This window comes from Magnolia sinica, chromosome 1 (assembly GCF_029962835.1).
Source record: "Magnolia sinica isolate HGM2019 chromosome 1, MsV1, whole genome shotgun sequence".
Classification (NCBI taxonomy): domain Eukaryota; kingdom Viridiplantae; phylum Streptophyta; class Magnoliopsida; order Magnoliales; family Magnoliaceae; genus Magnolia; species Magnolia sinica.
Window position 1 is genome coordinate 53,356,257 of NC_080573.1, and position 11,817 is coordinate 53,368,073.

Here is an 11,817-nt window from a genome sequence, read left to right on the forward strand (position 1 = left end):
CGGGGGTGAGCACGCCCTCATGCATGATTTTTCCAGAGAATACGGGACACATGGATATCAAGCTAGGGGTGATCCAACTCCTTCCGAAATTTCATGGGCTTGAGTCAGAAAATCCATATTTACATCTAAAAGAGTTTGACGCGATCATATCCACTCTATACTTTCCTAACATGTCTGATGACATGGTCAGGTTGAAACTTTTTCCTTTTTCTTTAAAAGAGAAAGGTAAGACATGGTTACATTCACTACATCCTCGATCTATTAGCAGATGGAATGACATGACAAGGGAGTTCATAAAGAAAATTTTTCCATACCATAAGACGAACACCCTTAAAAAGTTGATCATGAACTTTGCCCAAAGGGAAGATGAACCATTCTTCCAATGTTGGGAGCGGTTCAAGGATCTTGTCAGTTCATGCCCACAACATGGTTTTGAAACGTGTCGCATCACGAACTTTTTCTATGATGGACTAACATCACCCATGAGCCAATTAGTCGAGATAATGTATAATGGGGAATTCATGAATAAAGGTGTAAGACCCGTATCCTACACTGTAATGTTCCGTAGACTTCCGCGGTCTTCCTGGTCGAATTCTGGCAACCTTCGACCCTTAAACTGTATTTGTGCACGACCCTAAGTTACATGCCGTCAACCTGAGTCAACTCAACTTGAGACTTGTACCCTAGAGACCGCACCGTCGCCGCGATTCCGATGCCGCGTCTCGCGCGCAGAAGAGATACCTAGTCCAGGAGATGTGGGCCTGTGTTCAATTCGAAGAAAACACCACGCGTATGAATTTTGAGGAAATCTCTACAACTTGTCACATCCATCAACCCATCAACCAATCATCTCAACTAAGTACACCATCACCTCACACCCTTCCCCAAGCAACCCCCAAATTCAAAAAGGTTCTTACACACCCATACTTTTCTTACACCGTCTATCACAAAAGTCAAAAAGTCTCTTACACATCCATCACCCATCTATCTCTCTCTCTCTTTATAACCCTCACTCTCTCATTTTTCAAACTCATTTCCAAGCAACTAAGATACCATACGTCCAAGGCCTTTCTAAACTCCAAGAGAACTTTATGTGTGGCCCACTTCCTACCCTCTCATCTCCCATCTCAACCATCCAAACTCCATCTCCTCCATTAGGATCGAAGCTAAGGAGCAAAGGAAGCCTAGGGAGCTAGAAGGAACAGTGGATGATCTTAGATCTCTACTTATTTATTTGTTTTGTGATTTAAGGGCCCACTTGTGGTGGGACCCACCTTGATGTAGGCTTTGTATTAAAGAGGGGCCCATAGTGGCGGGGCCCCTCCATCCTCGTCGATCTCTCTCTCTCTCTCATGTATTGTGGACCCCACTATGATGTATGATCCATGTCGTCCCATCCGCAGGGCCCACCTTGCTGACCGTCTTTGGGTGGGCCTGGATGTAGGAGAACACAAATATCAAATTGATCCAAATCTAGTGGGCCACGTCCAAGTGGGACCCACCATGATGCCTGTGTTGTATTCACTGTCCAGTGTCTAGGGACGCTGGACGTGGCTAGCAGTGAAGCGTGCTGACAGTGGAGGTGTGAGATGGTGAGTGTGGACTGACATTGGGTGCACTGATGTGGGTGCATCAACAGTGAAGTGTGGACTGACGTGGGTGCATCAACAATGAAGTGTGTCTGACAGTAGGTGTGGCTGACGGTGTGTGTGCTGACGGTGGGGTCCATGGGACCTATCCACGCCGTCTATCCTTTTAGATGGGCCACACCATGGTTTGTGTGCTTTATCCAGACCGTCTGCCACCCCTAGACGGTGGGACCCACGTCCATGTGGGGCCCTCCCTGACACACCCAGATCCATAGCTCAACTGGCAGACGGAGTGAACGATATCTCGTTTCAATGCTGAGGTCTTGGGATTGATTCCCTAGTGCAATGGCTAACAGTGAAGTGTGTACGTACGGTGGGGTCCATGGGACCCACCCACGTCGTCCATCCATTCTAATGGGCCACACCATCAAGCATGTGTGGTCTCCACTGAACCTGGACGGTGGGACCCACCCCATGTGTGGGGCCTCCCTTAGATGTACGTGAACGTCCAGGGCCTAGATGTTGCATGTTATTAATATAATATTAATATATTATATATATTAATATAATATATATGATATAATATATTATATATTATATAATTCATTCATGAGGGTGGGCCCTACGTGGGACCCACCTCTCTCTTTTAGTGCATAAAGCTGCGTTAGCAGTAGATATATATAAATATATTAGAATATATTATACATATATGCTTTATGTATATATAAGGGTGGGCCCTACGTGGGACCCACCTTCGCCATTTGAAGTGCAGCAAGTTGTATGCACAGCAGCTATGTAGTTGCTCCTCTTGTCAGCAGCCAGCCCGCAGGCCCCACATGATGTACGTGTCTTATCTACACCATCCACAGTTTGGATGGTGGGGCCCACCATGATGCATGCGTTGCAACCATACCGTCCAACCCTTTTATGAGATCATTTTATGGCATGGGAGAATGAGTGAATCAGATCTAAAGTTCAAGTAGACCCCACCATTTAAATAGTGGACCGTGACATCCCCCATTCAAACTTCTAAAGGCCACAGTAGTTCCAATTAAACTGACAATTATTTTCACTTCATTTATCTCTATGTTAACTTATGAATAGGCTGGATCTCAAATATACATAAGGGTGGGCCCGATTTGATATACATGAGGCCCATCGGTGCGTCCTATTTGATGTACATAAAGCCCGTTGGCGCGGCTCATATAATGCGGCCCATGTGATGTGGCCTGCTTGACATAAGCGGCCTATTGAGATGTATTCGATGCCCAGGTGTGAGGCCCAGTTGTTGTGTATTCGTGGCCCGATGAGATGTATGTTGGCCCAATATGATGAGGACTAGGTGACATAAATGAGGCCCATCATGATTGTACTTGAGGCCATGTGCCCACTATATGTTTGGCCCTATGTAGGCCACTCCTTGGGAGCAATGTTGGTTAGATGTCCACATTAATGGGCAATGATGGTTGGATTTCCACATTGTGACCTTTCCTTAGGCCTTGTTAAGCCCATTCTCATCATTCTCTTAATAGGTTAACCTAAATAAGTGGGCCCCATTCGCCGTAGACGGATGGTTCCGTGCTATCGGATTCTATATAACCACGGCAGAGTGTCGATCTTTATACTATGATTGATCAGCTGATCATTTATGGACCCCACTTTCTTTAACTGTTGATTATTGGTGCCATTACCGTGGCCGATTGTCGATTCCAATTGATGTGACCGATTTACCGATTCCAATTATCGATCGATCCTGATTGACGTGGCCGAATGCCGATTCCGATTGCCGTGACCGATTTTTCAATTCCAATTATCGATCGTTTTTTATTATCATAGCTGATTGTCGATTTTGATTGCCGTGACCAATTTGTCGATTCTGATTATCGATCGATTCCGATTGTCATGGCCGATTGTCGATTCCAGTTGCCCTGACCGATTTGTCGATTTCGATTATCGATCGATTCTGTTTATCATGATCGATTGCCGTGACCGATTCGCTAATTCTGATTATCGATCGATTCTGATTGTCATGGTCGATTGCCGATTCCGATTGCCCTAACCGATTTGCCGATTCCGATTATCGATCGATTCCGTTTATCATGACCGATTGCCGACTCCGATTGACGTGACCGATTTGCCGATTTCGATTATTGACCGATCCCGATTGTCGTGGCCGACTTGCTGATTTTGATTGTCGAGGCTGATTATCGAGGCCGATTTCAATTGTCGAGGCCAATTGTTGAGACCTATATGATGTATATGCAACCTGTAGTTGAGGCCCATTATGATGTGTATTCGGCCTATGTGATGTATATGTAGCTCGTGTTTAAGGCCTAATGTGATGAATAGGAGGTGTATGTGATGGGGCCCATTGTGATGTATTTGAGGCCCATGGACAAGGCCATGGTGATGTATTTGAGGCCCATGGGCAAGGCCCAATGTGATGTATTCATGGCCTATGGGCAAGGCCCATTGTGATATGTATTAGGCCCATGATGCATGACCCATTTGATGTATTCGAGACCCATGTGTAGGGCCCACATCTCATGCATTTGAGGCCCATGAGCAGGGCCCACCTATTGTGTATATGTGGCCCTTGAGTAAGGCTCATTGTGTTGTATATTAAGCCTTTGTGTGGGGCTGTGGGCCCATTATATGTTTGGCTCTATGTGGACCATCCCTTGGAGGCAATGTTGGTTAAATGTCCACATTGTCGAAGCCGATTGTTGATGCCGGTTATTGATACCGATAATGAGTACGTGACAGCATAGCATCATCATACATGTCCATACGCATCATCTGCATGCCTGTTATGAGATGTTGTTGACCATTGCATATGTCATTGGGCAGGTTATATGAAACTCCTTGATAGGCGAAGGTTATCTCACATGAGCGCACGGTATGCGCAGGTTTGATGCATGAATGGATTATATGACTCATGCATCTCGCATTGTGTTGTAATTACTGTATGCCCTAGCGACATTAGGACCGTAACCTCCACAGGCATATCATGGATGGCCAGATGGGACACTGAAAATGTTTGATTCGAGCATCGGGCTGTCATAGATGGCCCTGGGTGAAAATCCCTAAAACCCTCTTGGTACTTGAGGACGCCCCAACGTCGAGGCTGAGTGAATATATATGAGCGCCCGAGTGCCAGATACCAGGAGGCCACGTCTCCCACTATGTCATGGTCGATTGGGAGGGGGTGTGGCCTTACCCGCCCGAGGGAATAGGCATGGCTAGGCTGAGTTTGACCAGCTCAAGGAATGGGTCTGCTATCGATGAGCCAGGTAGGTATTAGCAAACTACTGGCCAAGCGGATAGTGAGATCTCTTCCACTTACCCAGTTGTGCGCTTGATGGGGTGGCAGGTGGTGTGGAGTGTACTAGACCCCGGTGATGATCCTAGAGAGGAACCGTACTGATATGTTGACTTATTGAGCAAGAATTACATATTCATTCATTCATTCATTCACTATCCACTTGGGCTGGTAATGTGCAACTATTTGTTATGTGTATCTTCTCATGGCCAGGATTTTGGTTGGGCGCACGACTAACCTGAGATCAGGAGTTTACCACATCGAGTCTGATAATCTAAATTTAGGTATGGGACTGGTTTGGATAGAAGTCACTTGTGATGGACCCCATAGCCTGCGATACTACGTACTATCATCCCGACTTCACATTCCAGTATGATCATTCCATTTGCACCACATATTGCATTACATCCGCGACATATGACATTCTAGGTTACTGTGTTTCTGCATTTATATGGTATAGATACGGCTAATGATATTCGTGAACTCATTAGGAATTGTATATTATATTACATCCCCGCCATCTGATATTTGACTCTTTATGACTCCTCATTTGCATAGCTGATATGTATTGTGCACTCTGATAATATATGACTCATTAACTTGTCAGTATTTCTACTTACTCTGTTATCGTATGACTTATGATCTGGTCAATATTTCTATTTACTCTGATAATTCATGATCTTGTCGGTGTTTCTACTTGCTCTGATCATTCATGATCTTGTCAGTACTTCTGCTTATTCTGATATTGTACAATTTATAGATTACCAGTATTTTCGATACGGTATGATGATGACATTGTAATGAATACTTGACACTTACCTTGTGCACACACTTACACCACCCTCTAAGCTTTCTATAAGCTTATGCACGATAGATGCGTGTAGGTGATGTTAGGTTGCAGCAGTGTTGAGCTTGGAGCATGCAGCAGTCTTCTGGAGCTTGATTTTCGATTTATGTATTTTCTTTTCAGCATTGTAGTCAAATGATTATATTAGTGGATATGTGATGATGATGTTGCCTTTGTGACTTGGGTAAACTTGTGGTTATGCTTATTATGAGTTAAATGTACATTGAAAAATCCTCCTTATAGGATCCCAAGATCGAAACCTGGCGTATGGACGCTAAGAGCCGAGAATGGGGTACTATGGAGGCTGTCGGCACCGAATTCGGTGATCGGGGTTCCTGTGAATCCGATTTTCAAGTTTGGGGCGTGACAAAAGGTGTCGATGAGGTGTGGGACTACTTTGATAAACTTGCTAAAAACACACAATCATGGGAACATCTCTCCAAAACCAAGCACCATGTCTAGGCTGACTCAATCTAAGGAAAGGAATGGAATGTATCTCCTGAAAGAGGACGATGATATCAGTACTAAAGTAGCTAATCTTACCAGGAAACTCGAGGCCATGGAATTAAAGGATAAGGCTAAGGAAACTGTTTGTGGTATTTATGCTAGCAACATTCACACAACTGAAAATTGTTCAACAATACCTGCCTTCCAAGAGGTGTTGAATGTGCAATTCAATGTCGTGAACAATTACCAAAGACCTTTTAATGGACCTACCTCCAATACATTCAATCCTTATTGGAGAAATCATCCAAACTTCAGTTGGAGGAATAGACAAACTGCTACCCCACAAGGTTTATTTAATCAAATTTCAAATCAAGTGAAACCTCAGGAAGAACCGATTCCAAATTCCACACAAACCTAAGGGCTTACTCAAGTAATACGAGATCTTACAAAATATATGCAAAAGATGGATTCATGTGTTATGATTATAAAAAGGGGGATGCTTCCTGCTCAACCTCTCCCCAATCCTAAACCACAATACAAGATAAGTGATCCAAGCTCTTCAAATTAGGTGGAGCAAGCTAAATCTATCACCACTCTTAGGAGTGAGAAGATAATTGACAAATCTATTCCGGTAAGGGCTGAAAAGGCTAAGGACACAGAAGAGGATAAAGATGATAGACCTAGTACTACTCCACAAGAATTAGAACTGGAACCTCAAGGGAAGCCGATTGTGTAACACCCCGGATTTTGAGGGTCGAGCAAAGCTGAACTCCCGAGACCCAACGCTTCACTTATGCAACATAGATAATGATGTTTAAATATTGCCCATATTAGTGCATTAAACATGAGTGGGATTATACTAAATCAGCACATCATACTCTAGAGATAATTAAATTAAGCAAGCAGAAGACCGTGATAGATATATAAAGTATATAAGTTGTTATAGATCCCCAGAGTATGAACATGTTACCTCACTAAATAAATAATGTATGGTTCCAAAATTTACAAAATCTCAAGTGTAAAGGTTCAGCTAATCCATAGCCCTGTAATCCTGGCGACGCAACTCGAGGTCTACATAGACCCGCCAGAGAGTTGCATGTAGGAGAACTCCTCATCATAAAAATCTGGCTCCATCACATAAGCCTCACAATCATCTGCAGCTAAAACAGAGTCGGTTGGTGTTTTAAAACACCATCCCAGATTGGGAGTGAGTGTTCAACTCAGTGGAGCTATAAGGCAAAGGCTAACATGTTATTAATTCAGTCAAGCAGTAATGATAAAGCAGTACAATAGTCATGTCCTAAGTACTCTTGTTAATGCAAGAATGATATGCTGTCATGATGCACTCCCTCAGTGACATCATCTCACGATCGCGCATGGCAAACTCCCTAAACGTGTGCTTCCTCACCAAAGCACATACAATGCGATGCATGATCGTGTTAGCCAAGTAATTATTTAAGCTTATTCATATAGCAGATTCGGAAAGTTAAGGTACCTCCCTTTTTATCATTTACCCAAGCAAGGATCCATCTAGGGTCGTCAATCCTAGTTAATCATGTATGATAGGCAAGTTGTAGGGCATCACCCCTGATGAAAACAGTAGATAGGCAAGTTCAACTGTTTACACTCGAGGTTGCTACGGGAGGCTCGTCACCTCAGCGTAGGCCTAATTTATACTCGAGGTCACTACGAGAGGCTTTTCACCTAATTATAGGCCGACAGCTCGAATATAGTGTCTCATAGCACCATGTTCGGCTCATGAGTTTGGGTTGCTCACTAGTCACTATAGGGAGGCTCATCACTCCAGCGTAGGCCGACAACTCAACCACGGTGTCCCATACCACCATGCCCGGCTCATGAGTCTTACCGGATCGTGATACCAAGGTAGAAACAAGCTTTACATTGGTAAGTGGTACCTTAGATTCAAGCAGTAGTGTCCATACATGGTAAACGTACAATATGACAATTAGGTTGTTTGACAAGTTCGATTGGTATGAGCGCACACTAAATTAATCGACATGGAGTGCATATACACTCCTCGTGGCCTAACCACTATCAATAATCACCGTACGACTCAGATTCATCGAACGTATCCGTTGTGACAGGAATAGTTCGGCCACTCGATTGGAAACCGTTACCGATTGCCTGGACTACGTAGTAGTCCCAATCACACTCAAATGCAATAGGTAATCACATGTGATAGTCATAACAATATTGAACAAATAATTCAAATGCTACAATCATTTAAGCATTTTATAAAACACACAATGAACATATTATCATACATATGTATTTCATACATAAATCACGTAGTTGAATTTAAGTTACATGAAGGAATTTATACATATAGCTGAGGTAGTTGAGAATCCTATCTCAACACCCTTAGTAAGTACAATTCATCAAACACTTACTCATTCAGACATTTTATCAAACTCTTAGACTACACATTTCAACATATATGAAATAAATTAGTTATAACATATATTAGGGCAAATCCTTTCATAAGGAATTATATAACAATCATATATTCTAGGTTAATAGTTATGGCAAGCACAAATCATGATTTCATTTTCATCCAAACATTTCAACAAACACATGGAATGCATTATATTTTCAACATAGTTCATATATGTGTGGTGTATGGAAAACATCGTATCTAAGTGCATGTGGCAGCAATTAAGTCAGTCATAAATCATTAACTGACATTGAAAACCTTGAAAATCATAACCTAAACGTTTATAGTCTACACCTTTCGTCGGTACGCCTATTACGAACTCGGTTCGTACACAACGTCCCCGTCTACAGCACAACGGCTACCTAAATCACGAAATAGGTTAGCTACTTCATCGTTTACCTTATTTAGATTCCTAAGACAAGATTAGGGTTAGGATATCTTACCCAAATTGAAGTTGGAATCGATGGTGTAGCGAAACGGGAGAGATGATTCGATACGTGGAGTGGTGGGAGTGAATCTCAACAACTATCTACTGATCTCTCTCTCTCTTCTCCACACTCTTTTCTCCTCTTTTCTCTCTTCTCTCACCTAGGGTTAGAGAAATTCGTATAAAATGAGAGAGGGGTGGGTTAAGGTCCTTAAATAGGCCTAGAAGTGATGTCAATGGCCCCAGGGCCATGGTATCCTTAGGGTATATCTAAAGGGTGCCTGTTTTTTGACAAACGGGGTCATTAGGAAGGTCCATTTCTTACCTAAGTCGTGGAGCAAGTTCCCTGACGATGGATCTAAGCCAGGTTAAGATTTCGGTTTGATTAGATTAGTGGATCAATCATGGAGGACCTGTTTCTGTTCGACGGTCATCGTTACTCGATCAAGGTCACAAGTATACTGACATGTGCAAGGAAATTTTTCTGATCCACGGGTAGAGTTTGGTCTGAAATTGACGGTCTGAAACCTTAAATTTCGCCCACAAGTGAATAGCCTAATTCACTTAAGTTTCAGTGTAATTTCAAAAGATATTCACGTTTCTCACACACTTTACTCAAGGTTCTAGTTGTGTGTTTCTGGATACTATTCGGGCTCGATTCCCGCGATGGTTGTCAAGCCCAGTAAGGTGGTCATAACCTTATAGTTTCGCGGCTATCAGACTTTTAACGCGCGGTCCAGGTCCGATACGGGGTTTCAATGTGCTCCCGAGAGCAACTGGGTTTTGAGATTGCTCCTAGGTTTTTAGGTAATGTTGAGTTAGGAATTTTAATGGTTTTGGGTTATGTAGTTCACATAGATAGTGGTTCAACCTAATTCCACTAATTATTTAGTTTAATACTTAATTAATTTCTGTCTACTTTTCTACAGGTTTCGGTCCTTGGTGATTTCTGACTGAGGTGGTACTCGGGTCTTTGTACGAATTTTTTCGAGATGTTACAGATTACTTCATTTCCCCAACGGTTGGTTACACCAAAACCTCTCTCTAACTCTCAAGACATTCTAGAGGTGTTGAAACAAGTGAAGGTCAATATTCCTCTACTTGATGCCGTAAAAAATGCCTTTATATGTCAAATTCCTGTTAGACTTATATACGACCAAAAGATAATAAAATATTCAAAAGAAAATCTTCTTAATTAAGAAAGTGAGTATCATCCTAAAGCAAGATGTGCCACAGAAATTCAAAGATCCCGGTAGCCCAACCATCGCTTGTGTAATTAAGAATTACCGTATTGAGCACGCACTTCTTAACTTAGGTGCGAGCGTAACTTTGATTCCCTATTCAGTGTATAAACAGTTAAGGTTGGGTGAATTAAAACCCACCTTAACCACATTACAACTTATTGATCGCTCTATTCGTGTACAAAGAGGGATAATTGAGGATGTGTTGGTCCAAGTTGACAGATTCTACTATCCTGTAGATTTTATCATCCTGGATATTGAACCCATCAGTAACATAAGCACTTAGATTCTCGTCATCATTGGTCGCCCATTCCTTACCACTTCAAACGCAATCATTAATTGTAGGAATGGAGTCATGAGTATGTCTTTCAGGAATATGACATTGGAGTTAAATATCTTTTTCAATACAGGCAAACGGTTAGAGGATGATGATGATTTCCACAACATTAACATGATTGACTCTTTCGTAGAAGATATAATGCCTCTGACCTTATCCTCTAATCCTCTAGAAATGTGTCTGGCACACTCCCATGATTTTAACGATGACATGATTAGGGAGATGGGTGTCATGCTTGATACTGCGCCAATACTTGAAGTTAACCGATGGAGGTCACAATTTGAAGAGTTACCCCAAACTAATGAAGTGCCTTTACCGTCTAACCTCAAGCCACCAAAGCTTGACCGAAAACCTTTGCCCTCTAATTTGAAATATGTTTATTTAGGTCAAGATGAGATATACCCGGTGATGATCTCTTCCCACATGGAGAAAGAACAGGAGAGTATGCTCATATCTACTCTCATTGAACATAAGGGAGCCCGTGGATGGACGATTGCGGACCTCAAGGGAATTGACCCTTCGATTTATACTCACCGCATATATCTTGAGGATAATGCGAAGACATCTCAGCAATCACAACGTAAACTAAATCCAAACATGAAATAAGTGGTTAAAGTCGTGGTTCTTAAACTATTGGATGTAGGTATCATATACCCCATATCCAATAGTCAATGGGTGAGTCCAACTCAGGTGGTTCCTAAGAAGTCCAGAATTACCATCGTAGCCAATGCCATTAATGAACTCGTGCTAACTAGAGTTACTACTGGTTGAAGAATGTACATTGATTACAGGAAGTTGAATACCGTCACGAGGAAGGACCACTTTCCTTTGCCCTTCATTTATTAAATTTTGGAAAGGTTAGCTGGTCATTCCTATTATTATTTCCTTGATGGGTATTCAGGCTACAATCAGATAGAGATAGCCTCTGAAGATCAGGAAAAGACTACATTTACATGTCCTTACGGCACCTTTGCTTACCGAATGATGCCATTTGGACTATGTAATGCCCCCGCCACTTTTCAGTGATGCATGATGAGTATTTTTTTATATGGTAGGGCAATATCTAGAGGTCTTCATGGATGATTTCTCTGTCTTCGATCCACCTTTCAGCGAGTGCTTAGAGAGTCTTAAATGTGTACTGAAAAGATGTGA

The 11,817-nt window shown here is 42.4% G+C and overlaps 1 non-coding gene across 1 annotated transcript; it reads right to left on the reverse strand.

The window, feature by feature from the left end:
- Nucleotides 1-326: 326 nt before the first annotated feature.
- LOC131222982 (small nucleolar RNA R71) lies at nt 327-433 on the reverse strand. Its single transcript, XR_009160254.1, has one exon. It is a non-coding gene; the product is annotated as a small nucleolar RNA R71 (small nucleolar RNA).
- Nucleotides 434-11,817: the final 11,384 nt, after the last annotated feature.